We start from the raw sequence: 7,854 nt of genomic DNA on the forward strand, positions 1-7,854 counted from the left end.
ATCTATCTATCTGCCTTGTGTGTGCATGTGTGTAGAGGCATTTCTGCCTGCCTTGTGTGTGCATGTGTGTAGAGGCATATCTGCCTGCCTTGTGTGTGCATGTGTGTAGAGGCATATCTGCCTGCCTTGTGTGTGCATGTGTGTAGAGGCATATCTGTCTGCCTTGTGTGTGCATGTGTGTAGAGGCATTTCTACCTGCCTTGTGTGTGCATGTGTGTAGAGGCATAACCGTCTGCCTTGTGTGTGCATGTGTGTAGAGGCATATCTGTCTGCCTTGTGTGTGCATGTGTGTAGAGGCATATCTGCCTGCCTTGTGTGTGCATGTGTGTAGAGGCATATCTGCCTGCCTTGTGTGTGCATGTGTGTAGAGGCATATCTGTCTGCCTTGTGTGTGCATGTGTGTAGAGGCATAACGGTCTGCCTTGTGTGTGCATGTGTGTAGAGGCATTTCTGCCTGCCTTGTGTGTGCATGTGTGTAGAGGCATATCTGTCTGCCTTGTGTGTGCATGTGTGTAGAGGCATATCTGCCTGCCTTGTGTGTGCATGTGTGTAGAGGCTTATCTGTCTGCCTTGTGTGTGCATGTGTGTAGAGGCATATCTGCCTGCCTTGTGTGCATGTGTGTAGAGGCATATCCGTCTGCCTTGTGTGCATGTGTGTAGAGGCATATCTGTCTGCCTTGTGTGTGCATGTGTGTAGAGGCATTTCTGCCTGCCTTGTGTGTGCATGTGTGTAGAGGCATATCTGTCTGCCTTGTGTGTGCATGTGTGTAGAGGCATATCTGTCTGCCTTGTGTGTGCATGTGTGTAGAGGCTTATCTGTCTGCCTTGTGTGTGCATGTGTGTAGAGGCTTATCTGTCTGCCTTGTGTGTGCATGTGTGTAGAGGCTTATCTGTCTGCCTTGTGTGTGCATGTGTGTAGAGGCATATCTGTCTGCCTTGTGTGCATGTGTGTAGAGGCTTATCTGTCTGCCTTGTGTGTGCATGTGTGTAGAGGCTTATCTGTCTGCCTTGTGTGTGCATGTGTGTAGAGGCATATCTGCCTGCCTTGTGTGTGCATGTGTGTAGAGGCATTTCTGCCTGCCTTGTGTGTGCATGTGTGTAGAGGCATAACCGTCTGCCTTGTGTGTGCATGTGTGTAGAGGCATATCTGTCTGCCTTGTGTGTGCATGTGTGTAGAGGCATATCTGTCTGCCTTGTGTGTGCATGTGTGTAGAGGCTTATCTGTCTGCCTTGTGTGTGCATGTGTGTAGAGGCATACCCGTCTGCCTTGTGTGTGCATGTGTGTAGAGGCATATCTGTCTGCCTTGTGTGTGCATGTGTGTAGAGGCATATCTGTCTGCCTTGTGTGTGCATGTGTGTAGAGGCATATCTGCCTGCCTTGTGTGTGCATGTGTGTAGAGGCATATCTGTCTGCCTTGTGTGTGCATGTGTGTAGAGGCATATCTGTCTGCCTTGTGTGTGCATGTGTGTAGAGGCATAACGGTCTGCCTTGTGTGTGCATGTGTGTAGAGGCATAATGGTCTGCCTTGTGTGTGCATGTGTGTAGAGGCATATCTGCCTGCCTTGTGTGTGTATGTGTGTAGAGGCATAACGGTCTGCCTTGTGTGTGCATGTGTGTAGAGGCATATCTGCCTGCCTTGTGTGTGCATGTGTGTAGAGGCATAACCGTCTGCCTTGTGTGTGCATGTGTGTAGAGGCTTATCTGTCTGCCTTGTGTGTGCATGTGTGTAGAGGCATAACCGTCTGCCTTGTGTGTGTATGTGTGTAGAGGCATAACGGTCTGCCTTGTGTGTGCATGTGTGTAGAGGCATATCTGCCTGCCTTGTGTGTGCATGTGTGTAGAGGCATATCTGTCTGCCTTGTGTGTGCATGTGTGTAGAGGCATAACGGTCTGCCTTGTGTGTGCATGTGTGTAGAGGCATATCCGTCTGCCTTGTGTGTGCATGTGTGTAGAGGCATAACGGTCTGCCTTGTGTGTGCATGTGTGTAGAGGCATTCTGTCTGCCTTGTGTGTGCATGTGTGTAGAGGCATATCTGTCTGCCTTGTGTGTGCATGTGTGTAGAGGCATATCTGTCTGCCTTGTGTGTGCATGTGTGTAGAGGCATATCTGCCTGCCTTGTGTGTGCATGTGTGTAGAGGCATATCTGTCTGCCTTGTGTGTGCATGTGTGTAGAGGCATATCTGCCTGCCTTGTGTGTGCATGTGTGTAGAGGCATAACCGTCTGCCTTGTGTGTGCATGTGTGTAGAGGCTTATCTGTCTGCCTTGTGTGTGCATGTGTGTAGAGGCATAACCGTCTGCCTTGTGTGTGCATGTGTGTAGAGGCTTATCTGTCTGCCTTGTGTGTGCATGTGTGTAGAGGCATAACGGTCTGCCTTGTGTGTGCATGTGTGTAGAGGCTTATCTGTCTGTCTTGTGTGTGCATGTGTGTAGAGGCATATCTGCCTGCCTTGTGTGTGCATGTGTGTAGAGGCATATCTGTCTGCCTTGTGTGTGCATGTGTGTAGAGGCTTATCTGTCTGCCTTGTGTGTGCATGTGTGTAGAGGCATATCTGCCTGCCTTGTGTGTGCATGTGTGTAGAGGCATATCTGTCTGCCTTGTGTGTGCATGTGTGTAGAGGCTTATCTGTCTGCCTTGTGTGTGCATGTGTGTAGAGGCATATCTGCCTGCCTTGTGTGTGCATGTGTGTAGAGGCATATCTGTCTGCCTTGTGTGTGCATGTGTGTAGAGGCATATCTGCCTGCCTTGTGTGTGCATGTGTGTAGAGGCATACCTGTCTGCCTTGTGTGTGCATGTGTGTAGAGGCATATCTGTCTGTCTTGTGTGTGCATGTGTGTAGAGGCATATCCGTCTGCCTTGTGTGTGCATGTGTGTAGAGGCAGTTCAATTCATCCACTACTTGGGTTCTTGAGGATCAACCTCAAGCCATCTCATTCTTCAGCCCTCAGCTTGACACAAACTGTTAACACATCAGGAGCTTTCCATGGCCCGCCAACGGATCCCTTCTCATGTTCCCAATACTCCTCAAGTGCCATCCTCACTACACTAGTGGCTGGTGCCAGGATGAATAAAGACTGCTGGAAGCAGGGATTGCCTTCTGAGGTGACACTGCTGTCCTTGATGCTGCACAGGACCTGACTCTTTGGTAGTCCTTAATTGGCACTTGTTGATTGGATGGATGGGTAGATGGATGGATGGAATGATGGAGGGAGGGAGGGATGAATGGATGGAATGATGGAGAGAGGGATGGATGGATGGATGGATAGATGGGTGGGTGGATGGATGGGTAGGGGGTAGATGGGTGAATGGATGGATGGATGAGTGGATGAGTGGGGGTGGATGGGTGAATTGATGGATGGGTGAGTGGAATGATGGATAGATGCATGCATGTACACTGATATACAACCCCCCCCTCTCATAGCTGAACTCACCTCCTGGCCATTCCTGCCAGACTTCCAGAGCAGCTACTGGGTTGGCTGTTCCTGACCCAGTCCCACATGAATCATTTTTCACCTCCAACAATACTCACAAGCATTTTCTCTGGGCAGGGTGTTCTAGGTGCCTGATGGTCAACAGATAGAGAGTCAAGGTCCCCCGGGTACTGGTGGTTATTGTGTCCTGGGGCCAGTGAACACAATAAGGTAGTGAAATCGGCATTTTCCCTGTGATGGGTGTGAGGACACTTGTCAATCAGGAGGGACAAAATAAACAAGGACCCAAGCCATGGGGCTATCAGAGGGAAGGAGCATTCTGAGAGTAGTGTGGGAGGTCCTTCTGCCCATGTGTTGCTTTTATTGGTTAATGAATAAAAAAGAACTGCTTTGGCCTACAGCAAGGCAGAACTTAGCTAGGTGAAGAAAACTAAACTGAATGCTGAGAAAGAGAAGGCAGAGTCAGTGAGAAGCCATGTAGCCCCGCCAGAGACAGATGCAGGATGGAAACTTGCCGGTAAGCCACACTCACGTGGCGATACAGAGGTTAATAGAAATGGGTTAAATTAAGATGTAAGGGTTAGCCAAATAAGAGGCTAGAGCTAATGGGCCAAGCATTGATTTAATTACTATAGTTTCTGTGTGATTACTTTGGGAGTCTGGGCAGCCAGGAAACGAACAAGCAGCCGCCTACAACATGAGAGAAGAAAGCAGTCAGTGCAAAGACCCTGAGATAGTATGGTGGATTTAGGAACTGGAGAGGAGTAGGTGTGACCAAAGAGAGGGCAGGAGGTGAGTGCACAGTGTGACCACAGAGAGGGCAGTAGGTCAGTGCACAGTGTGACTACAGAGAGGGCAGGAGGTGAGTGCACAGTGTGACCACAGAGAGGGGCAGGAGGTGAGTGCACAGTGTGACCACAGAGGGGCAGGAGGTCAGTGCACAGTGTGACCACAGAGAGGGGCAGAAGGTCAGTGCACAGTGTGACCACAGAGAGGGCAGGGAGGGAGTACACAGTGTGACTACAGAGAGGGGCAGGAGGTCAGTGCACAGTGTGACCACAGAGAGGGGCAGGAGGTGAGTGCACAGTGTGACCACAGAGAGGGCAGGAGGTCAGTGCACAGTGTGACCACAGAAAGGGGCAGGAGGTCAGTGCACAATGTGACCACAGAGAGGGGCAGGAGGTCAGTGCACAGTGTGACCACAGAGAGGGCAGGGAGGGAGTACACAGTGTGACTACAGAGAGGGGCAGAAGGTCAGTGCACAGTGTGACCACAGAGAGGGGCAGGAGGTGAGTGCACAGTGTGACCACATAGGGGCAGGAGGTGAGTGCACAGTGTGACCACATAGGGGCAGGAGGTGAGTGCACAGTGTGACCACATAGGGGCAGGAGGTGAGTGCACAGTGTGACCACAGAGAGGGCAGGAGGTCAGTGCACAGTGTGACCACAGAGAGGGGCAGGAGGTGAGTGCACAGTGTGACCACAGAGAGGGGCAGGAGGTCAGTGCACAGTGTGACCACAGAGAGGGCAGGAGGTCAGTGCAGAGTGTGATCACAGAGAAGGCAGGAGGTGAGTGCACAGTGTGACCACAGAGAGAGCAGGAGGTCAGTGCACAGTGTGACCACAGAGGGGCAGGAGGTCAGTGCACAGTGTGACCACAGAGAGGGGCAGGAGGTGAGTGCACAGTGTGACCACAGAGAGGGCAGGAGGTGAGTGCACAGTGTGACTACAGAGAGGGCAGAAGGGGAGTGCACAGTGTGACCACAGAGGGGCAGGAGGTCACTAGTTTCTATCTCTGTCCTGGCACAAGTCCGCAAGTTTCTCTGATTTAGGTCAATCCAGGCCACATGCTCACCTGAGTCAACCACTGTAGATGAAGAAAAGGTCACCTTTCCCCCACTGCCACCCCAGAAGATGGCCCCACAGAGCTCTGGCTCTGAGAACAGGGACTTCTGGGTGTCTAGGGAGATACAGGGGTGATGGGAAGACAACGGAAATCATGGAAGGTACTGGAGTGGGCACATCGTCAAAAAAGATTGCTTCTGCTGTCACAGAGGAAGGGCGACCATGAGAAAACTTAAGGCATGGTCTCGAAAGCACAGCTAGTGCCCCTAAATAGCAATCCAGAGAATCAGGGTCTTACTTGACCAACCAAGAGTTGTCAGGGCTGGGGAGATCAGTCAGAAACAGGCTTACCTTGCAGGCATAAGGACCTGAGCCCATGTGGGAAAAAAAAAAGCCGCACTCCCTTGTAATCCCAACACTGGGAAAGCAAGACAGCAGGTACCTGGAGTTTGCAGTACAGCCTGGACTACTGGGTAAGGGCAGTGGGAGGCCATGACTCCAAAGACAGAACAACACAGGAGGTTGTCCTCTGGCTACGCATGCACATGGACAAGCATGCACGTGTATATGTACCTACATACACCATGCACATACCCCAAACACACCACACACATACACCTACATACAACCCACATACACACAACCTACCACACACACCACACACATGCCCCACACTTACAACACAACACATGCACATATACCACACGTATACACACGCACACATACACACACAACACAATAGTTGGCTCACAGGGAAGAGTGTCCTCAGTTACTGGAGGGGAAGAAAGGATTAAGCCCCATCCATTACAGCAACCAGGCAGGAAGTGTACACCAGGTACCCTCTGAGGTTGGTGAGGTTCTGGGATTTTCTCCGCTAATGGTGGTCCTCCAGCGGAACCCAGAAATGAGGCCATTAGCTCTTTTTCAACAAAAAAGAAAAAGAAAAAATTAAGCCAAGGCACGGAAGGATGTAAAGAGGAGGAATTAAGAGATTAAAACTCCCTGTGCTCCTACAATCTGGTCCCTCAGGCAAAGGGGACAGATGGGACACAGTCAGGACCAGACCCTACAAAATGTTCCTCAAAACCTCATGACTGAGCCAGGCATCTCTGTCTAGGCGCCAAGCTCCCCTGGGAAATGTGGACAGGATGGAGAAGGAACCTTCTACAAAGACCTCACTTCTGAAAAAATAATGCACATCCTTAGCGTCTACTGAGAGCTTCCATTGTTGCATTAAGAACCACCTAGAAGGTTGGGAAAGCACACTCCTGGTCACTTCCTGGGATGAGTGGCATGACTTTCCCTGAGGGTCTGGCAGGATGAAGCACAGAAGAGAGGAGCTAGTGGGCATTCTGTTATCCTTGAGGGAACACTTCTGCTGCAGCAGACAGCAGCAGACTCTTGGATGTGGGGTGCCCAGGCCTCTGTCCTCAGACTGGTCCTTCTCTGTCTGAGAAGCCGTGGGGTCCCCAGCTCTCCTGCAGACCACTATAGCAGGACTATTCAACCTCAGGCCCAGAAGACTCATCTAATTAGTGACCTCTTACCATTCTGTACACATATTCTTTTTTTAATATTTATTTATTTATTATGTATACAATATTCTGTCTGTGTGTATGCCTGCAGGCCATCAGAGGGCACCAGACCCCATTACAGATGGTTGTGAGCCACCATGTGGTTGCTGGGAATTGAACTCAGGACCTTTGGAAGAGCAGGCAGTGCTTTTAACCTCTGAGCCATCTCTCCAGCCCCTCTGTACACATATTCTACAGCCTGTTTGGGTCCCCTGGGAAATAGTGCCCAGTTCAGGGTCTTTCCCTCACTATCTCCAGCCCTACACCAGACCCACGCTGAGGACTGTGGAAGACACAGCTGGACATGGAGCAAACAGTGCCAGGATGGCTTCTCAGGCCACAGAGCAGAGGGACAGGTGCACACTGTGCCCAGAACACTGGCAGGGACACTTAGAAAGGACAAGGCCCAGAGACCCAGAGCTGAGCCTGGGGCCCCAGCTGTCTGTCTATTCTTCTAGTCTAGGTTCCCATCTTTCTTCATGTCATCCGCATCTGGCCCCACCCCCACACTTCTGTCCTTTAACACGAAAGGAAACAGCCCTGTCTTCCCAACTGCTAGAAAACTGACCACTCCCTAAGATCCATCCTTCAGCGACAAACCTTCAGGAGGCTTGGCCCTCTGTCCTGCCCCGGCACCACCACTCCGATGCTTGCACCCTTGCCTGAGATCTGGGTGCCCCAGAGCTTGCCACTTGGGTTTTCTGGAGAACGGTTTGGAACCTCACATTGGAACTGATCCTCGGTGAGCATTGAGGGCTCAGGCCTGAGCACTGGACATGGACATGGGTGTCAAAGGCCCCTGCCTGGGACTCACCACAGGATAGGGTATACTAGGCAGAGCTATGCTCAGCAGCACGAGGTACCCCACACTGGCTCAAGAGCGCTGAGGCCTGTGAGCCTTGTTTGCTGCCATGGGAAGAGCTGAGAAGCAGTTTTAGGAAAGCTGAGTTTCCCACAGGGACAGTTCCCCCAGGGGCTGGCACTGTGGGCTCCAGGGTAGACGG

Source organism: Microtus oregoni, unplaced genomic scaffold (genome assembly GCF_018167655.1).
Source record: "Microtus oregoni isolate MIOR12 unplaced genomic scaffold, Mior012 000005F_ref0000423, whole genome shotgun sequence".
In the NCBI taxonomy this organism is placed as follows: Eukaryota; Metazoa; Chordata; class Mammalia; order Rodentia; family Cricetidae; genus Microtus; species Microtus oregoni.